This window comes from Hylobates moloch, unplaced genomic scaffold (assembly GCF_009828535.3).
Source record: "Hylobates moloch isolate HMO894 unplaced genomic scaffold, HMol_V3 SCAFFOLD_22, whole genome shotgun sequence".
Taxonomy (NCBI): Eukaryota; Metazoa; Chordata; class Mammalia; order Primates; family Hylobatidae; genus Hylobates; species Hylobates moloch.
This window is the reverse complement of record NW_026652297.1, coordinates 28,410,998-28,424,569: the sequence shown is the minus strand read 5'-3', so window position 1 is coordinate 28,424,569 and position 13,572 is coordinate 28,410,998. Positions and strand designations below refer to the sequence as shown.

Below are 13,572 nucleotides of genomic sequence, written 5' to 3'. Positions count from 1 at the left end.
CATTGTGTTTAACACTTTAAAAGAGTCACCTGAGTTATCTTCACAGCCCCACTAGGTAGACAGAGTACCCTAGAACCATTATTACTCATGCTTTTATAGATACAAACACTGAGTCTTAGAGAGTTTTTATTTTTATACTTTTTAAAGCATTTTATCACATGGACACATAGAAGGGAACAACACACATTGGGGCCTATCGGAGAGTGGAGGGTGGGAGGAGGGAGAAGATCAGGAAAAATAACTCATGGGTACGAGGCTTCATATCTGGGTGATGAAATAATCTGCACAACAAACCCCCATGACGCAAGTTTACCTCTGTAACAATCTGCACATGTACCCCTGAACTTAAAAGTTCAAAAATAAAAATAATTAATTATGCTTTATTATCTTAGAGATGTTTCCACTGAATATGTGGATTAAACTTAGCTTCCTGGTTTGACAGACTTATATAATTCAAAAATATTATTAATGATTTAATAGCCTCTAATTAAAGTACAAATTTAGCTAAACAAAAACAATAAACTCATCTGATTGTGATAAGAGTAATATAGGTAAGAATGACCAATTTGTTAATTATTCTTATATCTGGCTTCTGACTTATTGTTTCTATTAAAAAATGTAAAGCAAATAAAGATTTAGTCCATTATTTTTCTTGTCAGGGAAATAAAAACAAATAGAGCAAAAAAAACCATTTTATTGTATTTATTATTTTGAACTTTTTTATTTCAATAGCTTTAGGTGTATAAGTGGTTTTCGCTACATATATGAATAGTCTGATGAAGTCTGGGCTTTTCATGTACCTGTCACCCGAATAGCATGCCCAATTATTGTACCCAAGAGAGAGTTTTTATTAATATAATTTTCCCAAAGTCACTCGGTAGATAAGCAAATGATGGAGGTGGGGTTAGAGGCCAATTTCTCTGACTCCAAACTCATAGTCTTCAATACAACATTCTCCTGCATGGCAGAAGATGAGATGAGCTGGCTCACTAGTGACTATCAAGGCTGTGGGAGATTGCCAAGGCCAGAGAAGATGGGGAGGGTGGGGAGAGGGCCAAGTCCTCCAACACCTGGCAAGTGCCTCCCTCCTAGCTGAGCACCAGCAAAACGACTTTTGCTAAGAACACATGCCCAAGTCAGAGGGTCGAACCTATCATATCGAGTTCATCTTGATCCCCTCTGTTTATCTTCTCTCTTAGGCACTTCCTGAGCAAACTTGCTTACTTACCCAATATAGCCTTGTGTAGTTTTGAACTGATCACCTCCCTCCCAAATCCCTAGATGCTCTTTGTCAGTCTCCCAGATTGGCTTTACTATTGAACTGGGCTCATGATTTCTGCTTGAAACCTTGTATGTCTTCTGTGAGTAAACTAAGGCAGCATAGTATGACCTAAGAGTCAATAAGAAAAGTGTCTTGGGCAAGATCCAAGCCAAGCCTAACAAAATTGTGAGGTGGGGAAAATTTGCCTATTTTCATCTGACCTTTTTGTCTTTTCTCCTGAACTCACTCATGTTCAGGCTTTTGATCCAATTTATTTGAGGGGAGGAAGAGTTCAGATTCTTTACACCCACTTCTTCCTTTATAACCAGTTTGACAAAACTCTCCCATAGAAAAAGATATGATATACTCATTTACTTTAACATATAAATGACTGATAGTGATTCTATACATGAGCTCTACCAGGTATTTAACTCAACACAAAGTCATTTGATTTATGCCAAAGGAATAAAGCTCTAACGATAAACATCTGAAATCCAAGTCAAAGGGGAATCCTTAAAGAAGGAAAATTGGGCAACTTTAATTTGTAGGGTAGAAATTCCCCAAGATAAAATTCCAAACAATGAACTGGACTCGTGACAATCAATATGACAGTCAAAATTACAAAACACACAAGAAAATATGGAATTGTGAGTGACATCAACACACACAACACACAGCTAAATCAGATCTGAACCAATTATCAGAGTTGAAAAAGAACCAACTACAACTTTAAGAAATAAAAATTTCATGACTTAAAATTAAAACTTAATAAATCAGATTACAGCATATTGAATGCAACTGAAGACAGATTTGTTTAACTTAGATCATAAAAATTATCCAAATACAGCACAAGGAGTCAAAGGGATGGAAAATACAAACGAGAGATCAAAAGACATGGAGGAAGAAGTGTGAAGATTTAACAGATGTGTCATCAGAGTTCAAAGAGAAGAGGACAGAGATAACGGGAGAGAGACAGTATCTGAAGGAATAAACTCTAAGAATTTTCCAGAACTTATACAAAGGCCCTAGTCCAAATAATTCCAGATAAAAAAGAATCAGAAAAAAATAAAAAGAAATTTAACCCAAGTACAACGTGAGTGAACTGCAGAAACCAAAGACAAAGAGAAGATTATAAAAGGAGCCAGAAAAAGAATAAAGTGGAAAGCAGATTGCCTTCAAATAAAGTTTGTCAACTTTATTTGACAACAGCTGATTTCTCAACAAAAATAGGAGTGCAAAAGCCAATGAATGACTACCTTTAATATGCTAAGGGGAATACAACAATTTCTTCATAAAAATAATTCTAAAGGGTGTAATTCAGGCAGAAAGAAACCCCGAATAGAAATTCTGAGATGCAAAAAGAATGATGAGTAAAGAATGCAATCGTGTGGGTAAATCATACCACTGATTAAGACAGTAATAATAACATCAGTGGGCTTTAAACAAAATAGTAAAATAAGGACAATAATGACTTACTAGTCAGGCTTGAAGTTAAATGAATGAGCGTTCTAAGGTTCTTATACTGATTTGGAGGATGGCAAATATCGATTAACTTTAGACTTTGCAAGTTATATTATACATCTTAATTTTATAGGGTATTATCTAAAAGAATGGAAATATTATACAACTTCCAAATAATGAGGGATTTGGGAGACAGAGAGAGAGAAAGAGAGAGAAAGAGAACTAATATAGAGGGGATACATTTAAAATATAAAGAAACAAAAAATGTAAGACATAGAAAGCACAAAATAATATAGTAGATTGAAATTCAAATGTACTAGCAATTTCAATAAATATAAAAGGAATAAATCCTTCAGTTAAAATTTTAAATTTTTCAAACTGTATTGTAAAAAACATCTTATCCATAGATAATATGCTTATCTATGTAGAAAACCCTAATGTACAGACAAATCATTAGAATTATGGAGAATTTAGTAATGTTGGATACTAAGTCAATGTTCAAAAATCAATTACACCATCCACACAAAAACCTGCATGTGAACACTTATGGCAACTTTATTTATAATTGTCTAAATGTAGAAGCAACCAAGATGCTCTTCAGTAAGTGAATGGATAGATACACTGTGGTGCATCCAGACAATGGAATATTATTCAGTGCTGGAAAGAAATGAGCTAACAAGCCATGAAAAGACATGGAGAAACCTTAGGTGCATATTACTGAGTGAAAGAAGCCAATCTGATATGGCTACATATTGTATAATTCCAGTTATGTGACATTCTGAAAAAGGCACAAGTGGAGACAGACAGTAAAAAAAAAAAAAAAAATCTGTGGTTGTGAGGGGTTGTGGGGAGGGAGGGATAAACAGGGGAAGCCCAGGGGATTTTTAGGGCAGTGAAATTACTCTGTATGATGCTATAATAATGAATACATATCAATATACATTTGTCCAAACCTATAGAATATACAACACCAACAGTAAACTCTAATGTAAACTGTGGATTTTGGGTGGTAATAATGTGTTGATGTAGGTTCATTGACTGTGACAAATGGTCCACTCTGGTGGGGGATGTTGACAGTGGCAGAGGCGGTGCCTGTGTGGCGACAGGGGTAGAAAGGAACTCTCTGTATCATCTGCTCAATTTTGTGTGAACCTAAAACTGCTCTAAAAAATAAAGTCCATTTAATAAATTAGTTACACACCCCACATCTTTGAGTTGAATTGTGACTAGGAAACAAAATAACGATAGCTCTATATATCAGCAGCAAACAGAGAGGAAATATAATTTTTTAAAAGAGGTAACATTTACCATAACCTAAAAATATAAAGATGTACCTATGAATAAATCTACAAAAGATGTCCATTCTTTTGTAAAGAAAAATATAAAAATATTATTGATGGACACTAAAGAAGGCCTACATTAGTAGAGAGATATACTATATTTGTGGAGAGAAAGTTAACCGCACAAAAGTGTTAGCCATCTTCAAATTTAATAAAATGATTCTAAAACATCAGTGGATGAGCAAAGAACCAATAATAGCCAGCAAACTCTTGAAGAAGAACAAAGTAGAAGAAGTTGCGTCTACTCCTAATTCTTAGATATCAAGAATTAATATAGAGCTATAATATTTAAGGCAGTGGATGGACAAATTGACAAAGAGAACAGAATCATGAAAACTTGATTTATAACAGAACTAGCCCTGCAGATCAATGGGGACTGGATAGAAAATTGGATATCCGTATAGAAAAACTGAAATTGTACCCCTATTGCACACAATTCACAAAAATCAGTTCCAGGTAGATTGAAGATTTAAATGTGAAGGGCAAAACGATAACACTTTCAGAGGTTTATATAGGCTAATATATTTATTATCTTGGGGTGGGAAAGGATTTCTTTTTTTTTTTTTTTTTTGAGACGGAGTCTCGCTCTGTCACCCAGGCTGGAGTGCAGTGGCGCAATCTCGGCTCACTGCAAGCTCCGCCTCCCGGGTTCACGCCATTCTCCTGCCTCAGCCGGCTGAGTAGCTGGGACTACAGGCGCCCGCCACCACGCCCGGCTAATTTTTTGTGTTTTTTTTAGTAGAGACGGGGTTTCACCGTGTTAGCCAGGATGGCCTCGATCTCCTGACCTCGTGATCCGCCTGCCTCGGCCTCCCAAAGTGCTGGGATTACAAGCGTGAGCCACCGCGCCCGGTGGGAAGGATTTCTTACACAAGAAAGAAAAACTACAAACTATAAAAGACTGCATTAAAATTTAAAACTCTAAATAATTACAAAAATCATTAAAAGGCAAACCACAAACCAAGACAAGATACTTTCAACATATGTATCAAGAATACTTAAAAAATTCCTACAAATTAAAGAAAAAGCATAAATGATACAAAATAAAAACGGGCAAAAGACACAAGCAGGTAGTTCATGGAAGGGAAAAGCCAAGTAGTCAATAAACATAAGAGAAATGATAATCTTAATTTCATTAGTAATCAGAGAAATGAACATTTAAACTTCAACGAGAGAGATTTCTCACCCACAAGACAAGCAAAAATGTAAGTCTTTCAATATCAAGTTTCTACAAATATATGAACAACCAGAACACTGAAAGGTGGGTAAACTGGTACAGCTACTTTGGAAAACAACTTGGCATTATTGGTAAAGCTAAAGATGTTCAAATTATATGACTCAGCAATTTCACTCCTAGGGCTGTACTCTAGAGAAATTCATGCTCACATAACCCAGGGACGCATAGGAAAGAATGGCATAGGAGACATCTGTCAGAGCAACAAAGCAGAAATAACACGTCTCCCTCAACAATGTTATTAATTAAAATATTATTATATGTGATTTTCTTAAAGTACTTCATTGCAGAGAAGCAATTGAATTACAGTTACATGCCACAACAAGGTTGAATTTTTCAGAACATAATATTAAGCAAGAAAAGCAAGTCAAGCATAGAATTATAGTTGCTGGGGATAGGAAGGATGAAGAAATAAGGAGTTGCTAATCAATAGGTATGAAGTTTCAGTTATGCAAGATAAATACGTTCTGAGCTCCACTGTATGCTATTGGACCAATAGTTAGTCAAACTGTATTGTATACTTTAAAAATCTGTTAAGAGGGCACATCTCACATTAAGTGTTCTTACCACAATAGAATAAAAATAATAATAAAAGAGAGAAATTAATGTTAAAAAAGAAAAGCGAATCTAAAAAGAATGCCTATAGTATCATGTAATGATGTACATATACACAAATACACATATATACCACATATACAACAAACAAGCATAAATCTGGATATTATATTGTTTAGGAATGCTAACATATTTGGTAAAACTGAAGAAAAGAAAAGAAATGATGAAATAAAAATGCAAGGTTCCTCTCTGGTAAGAAAACAGGATATAATTGAGGGAGGTACACAGAGGCCTTCAAAGGTGACAGTTACGTTATTTTTTAGTAAACTAGTTAGTGGATACAGTATTTATTGTATTGATATTTATATCTAGATATTATTGTTCATCTATTTTATGTTCAGTTACAGCAATTAAAAAAAAATAAGCATTCATTCAACAAATATATATTGAGTCACTACTATGGCTCCGGCACTGTTCTAGGGGCTTAGGATGCACCAGTGAATGAAACCAATGAAGTCCTTCCCTGCTTACCTGCCAGCTGGAGGGCAGTGGCATATCATTACAAATGATAAACAATAAACATAATAGTAAGCAAGCCATATAACATGTTGGAATATGATAAGCGCTACAAAAAAAGAGAAAATGTTGAGCCATATAAATGAGAATGGTAGGGTGGGATGGGCAGTTTTACCAAGAAAGTATCTGGGAGATGAGTAACCTAGGTAAAAAGTTAGAGCCAAGCAAAGGCTCTAGGGCAGGAAGATGTCTTGCAGTATAAAGAACAGCTAAGAGGCTTGTGTAGTTGAGGTCAAGTGAGCAAAGAGGGGAAAGACTAGAACATGTGCTCAGGGAGGTACTGGATGGAGGGGGAGAACAAGGAGAAGTGGGACTACAGATTATGTATGGATTTTGAGCAAAAGAATGATATATAAATTTCCCATTGCTGCTGCAACAAATTACCACAAACAGTGGTTCTAAGAAATTTGGATTTATTATCTTATAGTTCTAGAGGTCCGATGTTCAAAATCAGTCTCTCTGGAGGCTGCAGGGAAGAATCTGCTTTCTTGCCTTTTCCACCTTCTCAAGTCAGTCCTCATGCCTTGGCTCAGGGTTCCTTCCTCCCCCTTTTTTTTTTTTTTTTTTTTTGAGACGGAGTTTCGCTCTTGTTGCCCAGGCTGGAGTGCAATGGCGCGATCTTGGCTCACTGCAACCTCTGCCTCCTGGGTTCAAGCGATTCTCCTGCCTCAGCCTCCTGAGTAGCTGGGATTACAGGTGCTCACCACTATGCGAGGCTAATTTTTGGTATTTTTAGTAGAGATGGGGTTTCACCATTTTGGCCAGGCTGGTCTTGAACTCCTGACCTCAGGTGACAGGCCCACTTTGGCCTCCCAAAGTGCTGGGATTACAGGCATGAGCCACCACACTGGGTCCCCTTCCTCCATCTTTAAACCCAGCTATGTGGTATCTTCAAGCCTCTCTCTGCTTTCGTCATGAAACTGTCCTCTCTCTCAGCATCTGTCTACTGCTTGTCTCTTATATGGGCCCTTGTGGGTCTACTTATATACACTCCCCATCTGCAAAGTCCCTTTTGCCACATAAGCAACCTATTCACAGGTTCCAGGGATTAGGATGTGGATATCTGGGAGAGAGGCACATGTTTCAACCTATTGCAAGGAACATAATTGAATTTTTTCTTTTCTTCTCTTTTCTTTTTTTTTGAGATGGGGTCTTGCTGTGTTGCCCAGGTTGGTCTTGAACTCTTTGACTCAAGCAGTCTTCCCACCTTCACCTCCCAAGTAGCTGGGATTACAGGCATGAGCCACCATGCCCAAATGAATATTTTTCTCAAAGGGATTTTGCAAGGGTGGAAGTAAGAAAAGCAATTAGGGAGCTATTTCAATCATCCAAGTGAGAGTTTATGGTGGTTCCCATCAAACCCATAGCAGTGGGGGTAGTTAGAGGTGGTAGGACACTAGATATATTTCTGATATAGTGTGAATATTATCTCATAATGGGTAGGGTGTGGGATTTGAGAGAAAGAGAAAAGTTAAGAATAAATCCAAAGTTTTTCACTTGAGCAACCAGAAAGCCCAAAACCCCATCAATTTAGATGGGGATGAACAGGGACAACACATTTTTAGGGGGAAGTTTAGGAGTTACTTTTTGTACATTGAGGGAGATTGCAAAAAATGACCACAATTTTTTTTTCTCATCCCTCTATGCAGGCCTCTTTGCAATGTGGTTTTACTGCTCATGCCATGAAGAAGTGACAGCTATTTCTCCATCTCTTGAATCTGGAAGAGTCTTGTGACTTGCTTTGACCAAGAGAATGTGGCAAAGGTGACACTAGGTGCCTTTCAAGCCTAAGCCTCAATAGCCTGTACTCCCACTACCTTGGAAATCTTCCCTGATACTCCATCCTGATCTAGACGATGAGAGACCAAATGGAGCGGAGATTAGTTGCCCAGTGCGACCCTGCAGATCAGCCAGCCAACAGCCAGCAGCAACCACTAGATCTGGGAATGAGCCATCCTAGACCACCCAGCCCCAGGTGAGTTTCCAGTGAAATCATACTGTTCATCTACCTTTGCAACTTCTTTTTTCCTCATTCAGTATTGTTTTTAAGATGTATCTGTAAATAAAGAGATCCACTTCAGTAGTTTTTAACTACCCGGTAGAATCCAATATGTTGCATATTCATTCTCCTACAAAAGTGGTGACAATCCTTGCATATGTTCCCATTTGTGAGTTTCTTAAGACAGATACCAAGAAATGAAAGTGCTGAGTCCAAGGGGGTGCTCATTATTCAACTGTATTAGGTGTTGCCAAATTCTTGTCCAAAATGGTTCTTTCAGTGCACCCACCCACCAGCAAAGAATGAAAGTTCCTTTTTCCATACATCTTCCCTAACACTTTGTGTAGACTTTCATTTTCTCAATCTTACAGGAATAAAATTGATCTCATTGTTATTCTAATTTTCTTATTCCAGATTGTTGTGAGGTTGAGAATAATTTTATAAATGTATTAGCCATTAGCATTAGGGATTCCCCTTCACATCATGCCTCTTTATGTCATTTCTCTATTTTTCTATTAGATTTTTTGCTTTGCCTCATCTATTTTTAGTCATTCTCTGTGGATCTTAATAACATGGATTACAAATTTCTTCTCCTGATCAGTGGATTTTCTTTCTTTGCACTTTATTTATGCTGTCCTTTGTTGAAGACATTTAAATTTTAATATAGCCTAATTTATTATTTTTGTTATTATAGTCAAATCTTTTTTCTTTTTTGCATGCACAAAATTTACTAAAGGCATTTTGTTTTTTGCTTATAGTCGGATCTTTTTTGTTTTGGCCTATCTGAAGTTAAAGATTTTCTCCTACATGGTTCAGAGTTTGCTTTTCACATTTAAGTATTTAATCCATTTAGAGTTTCCTTTTGTGTAGGATATAAGGATCTGATTTTATAGATCCACTTACAACCAATGTTTCAACACTATTATTGACTAATTCATCCTTCGCCATTAATTTTGATGCCTTGTCTGTCATATTTCAAGTGTCCACCTACTCATAAGCCTGTGCCTAGGTCATTTGTCCTAGAAACCGTGTGTCAATATCAAAACTGTTCCAATAACCACAGCTTTATAGCAAGTCTTGATATTTGATAGAGCAAGTTCTCCATTTCTTCCCTTGTTTATTTTTAGTCTTTTATTCTTCAGTAGGATTTTATAATCAGCTTGTCAAGTTTGGAACCCGTACTAGTTTCCTAGAATGGCTGCAACAAAGCATCACAAACTGGATGGCTTAAAAACGACAGAAATTTGGCTAGACAAGGCAGTTGAGGAGGAGGGGGCGCTTGAGGCGGGGCTGGCCCGGCATGCACTCCACACCTCGGGAATGTTATTGCACGTGGAACAGCTGCTTTTGGAAGACTATTGCCCAGAAGAAAAGATATTTGATTTTTGTAAGCCAAAGATGTGCCAAAGTATAGAGGGCTGCTGTATTTGCAGAGATAAGTCCTCCAGTTCTCGATCCACTGACAGTAAATGCTATGAAAAGGACTTCCAGAGCCTTTTTGGATTACATGAGACTTGCTCAGGAGACATCTGCAATGCCTGTGTCCTGCTTGTAAAAAGACGGAAGAAGGTGACAGCAGCATAAAAAAAAAAAAAAAAAAACTGGAATCGTGTGGTAGTTACAAGACCTGGACCCAGTATAAAGAGTACATTGAAACGAAAGAAAGTGAAAATTCTATCTGGGAACAGGATAAAAAGCATCCAGATCAGTAAACTGCAGAAGGAATTTGAACGTCATAATTCTGATGCTCACAATACCACCTCAAATGCGCCCCCAGCTCAATCTCCTTGTAACAGTAACCAGTTAGATGACAGCTCAGATACAGAAATGGTTTTTGGTTCTAACAGAACGCCAGATTTTGTCCTTTTTAGAGCTCACATACTGGAAAAGACAGAAGAGACATTGTGGGGTCATCTATAAAGGCTGTTTTGGGGAAGTCCTCATCGACACACATCTCTTCAAGCCTTGCTGCTGTCATAAGAAAGCAGCTTGGCCAGGCACTGTGTCTCACGCCCGTAATCCCAGCACTTTGAGAGGCCAAGGTGGGCAGATTATCTAAGGTCAGGAGTTCGAGACCAGCCTGACCAACATGGTGAAACCCCGTCTCTTCTAAAAATACAAAAATCAGCTGGGCATAGTGGTGCACCTGTAATCCCAGCTACTCAGGAGGCTGAGGCAGGAGGATCAGTTGAACCCAGGAGGCGGAGGTTGCAGTGAACTGAGATCACGCCACCTCACTCACTCTAGCCTGGGTGACAGAGTGAGACCCTGTCTAAGAAGGGAAGGGAAGGGAAGGGAGGGGAGGGGAGGGGAGGGGAGGGGAGGGGAGGGGAGGGAAGGGAAGGGAAGGGAAGGGAAGGGAAGGGAAGGGAAGGGAAGGGAAGGGAAGGGAAGGGGCTGCTGAGAAGCCAGAGGAGCAGGGGCCAGAACCTCTGTCCATCCCCACTCAGGAGTGGAGACTGAGGTTTTCATGTAAAAAGGGAATAAAAAAACCTAAATTTTGAAAAGACCACAAAGCAACAATCTGACCCTCCTATTTTTAACTTGGATACCTGCTATTCTGCGAAAAGACAATTTCTAGAATAGTTGTGAATGGGTTGATTTTCCCTCAGTCCCACACTTTGAAGCCAGTGTCTAGCTCACTAAAAAAAGAGTTGCACATAATATTTAAGATGCTATTTCATAGGAAAGCTGAATGCTGCTGTAAAGTACTCTTTAAGTCTTTTTTTAAAAATCCCCTTCTAATTAATGAAACTAGGGGAGTTTCAGGGGACAAAGACGGGATTTGTTTATGATAAACTGTAGTTTTTAGTCTTTCTGTATTGAGAAGCGGTGGTTGGGACATTTTTTAAGATGGCTAGCTACACTTGTTTTCCCTTATGATAATAAATTTGTCATAACTCAGTAACATGGACTTGCCCCTAGAGGTAGCTGTTAATAATTTTGAAATATTAAGGTCTTGCCTAGGTTCTATGATTCAACCTGTACTACTGATTATTAAGCAGGACAGCCTGAGCTTTCTGTTGCAAATATCTTGGAGGAGAAAGTAATTTCTCAATATATATAGAGGTAACTTGACTGTATATGTTGCATCCTGTGCTGCCTCCTTTCATATTAATATTTGACAAAGATTTTAATGTATGTGAAACTTCTACAGCAGAATCAAAGCTTCTCTTGGGGAAACGGCAAGACAGGTGAGACCTTGCAGGAATAGTGCCAAGGCATTACCACATGGTAGAGAACACACCCAATTAAAAATGTTAAACTATCCGAAAAATACAATGCGCAAGTCTTCAGGATGGCACAAAACCAAGGTTAATGCTACCTGGGGCACATTTCTTAGAGGGCTTGCTGAGTTCGTAAATAATCAACTTTTGCTTGTGTTACATGAATTTGATGACTTCATTGAAAATCTACACAATGCAGTTTCAGCTCTGGATTACTTCAGTTGACCTTTGTGAAGGCTTTTATCTGTGTAGAGTGAGCGTTTGACTTGTTTCAGCCTGTTAGGTTTTTATTTTGTTTCACTCTGTATTAAAAGCAAATTTTACTAAAAGAAAAGAGGTTTGTGTTCATGTTAAGTGGGTTGGTTAGGCTTTCTGAACATTGAGATAACCTGAACTTAGAGCCCTTCAGTCCTAAAATCCTCATGAAAAGCCTCTCACTCGAACCCAAACCAAAGCACTCTTACTGCCTCTTTTCTAAATGTTCAGGAAAAAGTATCACCAGTTCAGCCTTTTCATAATGAGGGAGAAGCACCTGCCTGCCTTGTAATAACAAGACTCAGTGCTTATTTTTTAAACTGCATTTTAAAAATCAGATAGTATAACAATGAGTGAGCCACCTTTTATGGGCACCCTGTAGATTTATAGTTCTTAATCTAAACATTTTATATTTCCTTCTTTTGGAGAAAACCTACATGCTACAAGCCACCATATGCACAGACTATACGGTGAGCTGGGTCAGCTCTCCCCCAGTCTTTGAGGCGAATTACAAAAGTCCAGCCATTATCATCCTCCTGAGTTATTTTGAAAATTTTTTTTGTATATGTTGGCTGCAGTATTAGTGGTAGAATATACTATACTATGGATCATCTCTACTCCCGTATTTATTTGTTTATTACTAGACCTCAACCACAGTCTTCTTCTTCCCCTTCCACCTCTCTTCGCTTGCAGGATGCACTATATGTAGTCATGCACTTTGTATTAATATATTAGAAATCTACAGACCTATTTTGTACTTTTTATACTGTTGGCTACTTATAATCAAAACTTTTACTAGGGAATTGAATAAGTCCAGTCTTATTAGAAATTTTTTTAAAAATACAGAAATTTGTTCTTTCAGACTTCTGGAGGCCAGAAGTCCAAAAGGGTATATCAGCAGGGTTGGTTCCTTCTGGGGACCGGGAGCAGGCAATCTGTTCCATGCTTCTCCCTGACCTTCTGGTGGTTTCTAGCAATGGTTGGCATTCTTTGGCTTGTAGGTGTATCACCCCAATCTCTGTGTCCATCCTCACACAGCCAATATCACCCAGCCTTCTTCCCTCTGTGTGCCTCCGTGTCTTCATGTGGCCTTCCTATAAAGATTAGGGTGAGATCTATTATGACCTCATCTTAACTTGATTACATCTGTGAAGACTCTATGTCCAAATAAGGTCACATTCACAGATCCTGGGAGCTAGGACTTTACCTTATCTATTAGGAATATACCATACAACCCTCAACAAAACCTTTGATTGCAATTACATTGCATTTGGCTGCCAATCAAAACCACAATGGGATACCACCTTACTCCTGCAAGAGTGGCCATAATAAAAAAAAATAGATGTTGGTGTGGATATGGTGAAAAGGGAACACTTCTACACTGCTAGTGGGAATGTAAACTAGTGCAATCACTATGGAAAACAGTGTGAAGATTCGTTAAAGAACTAAAAGTAGAACTGCCATCTGATCCAGCAATCCCACTCCTGGGTATCTACCCAGAGGACGAGAAGTCATTATACAAAAACATTTCATTGCACACCGATGTTTATAGCAGCACAATTCACAATTGCAAAAATGTGGAACAAACCCAAATGCCCATCAATCAACGAGAAGATAAAGAAACTGTGGTATATATACATACAATGGAATACTACTCAGCCATA

General features: G+C 38.1%; 1 pseudogene; it reads left to right on the top strand.

The window, feature by feature from the left end:
• Positions 1-9,620: 9,620 nt before the first annotated feature.
• LOC116461768 (SIN3-HDAC complex-associated factor-like) overlaps positions 9,621-13,572 on the top strand; it is a 63,116-nt pseudogene continuing 59,164 nt past the window's right edge.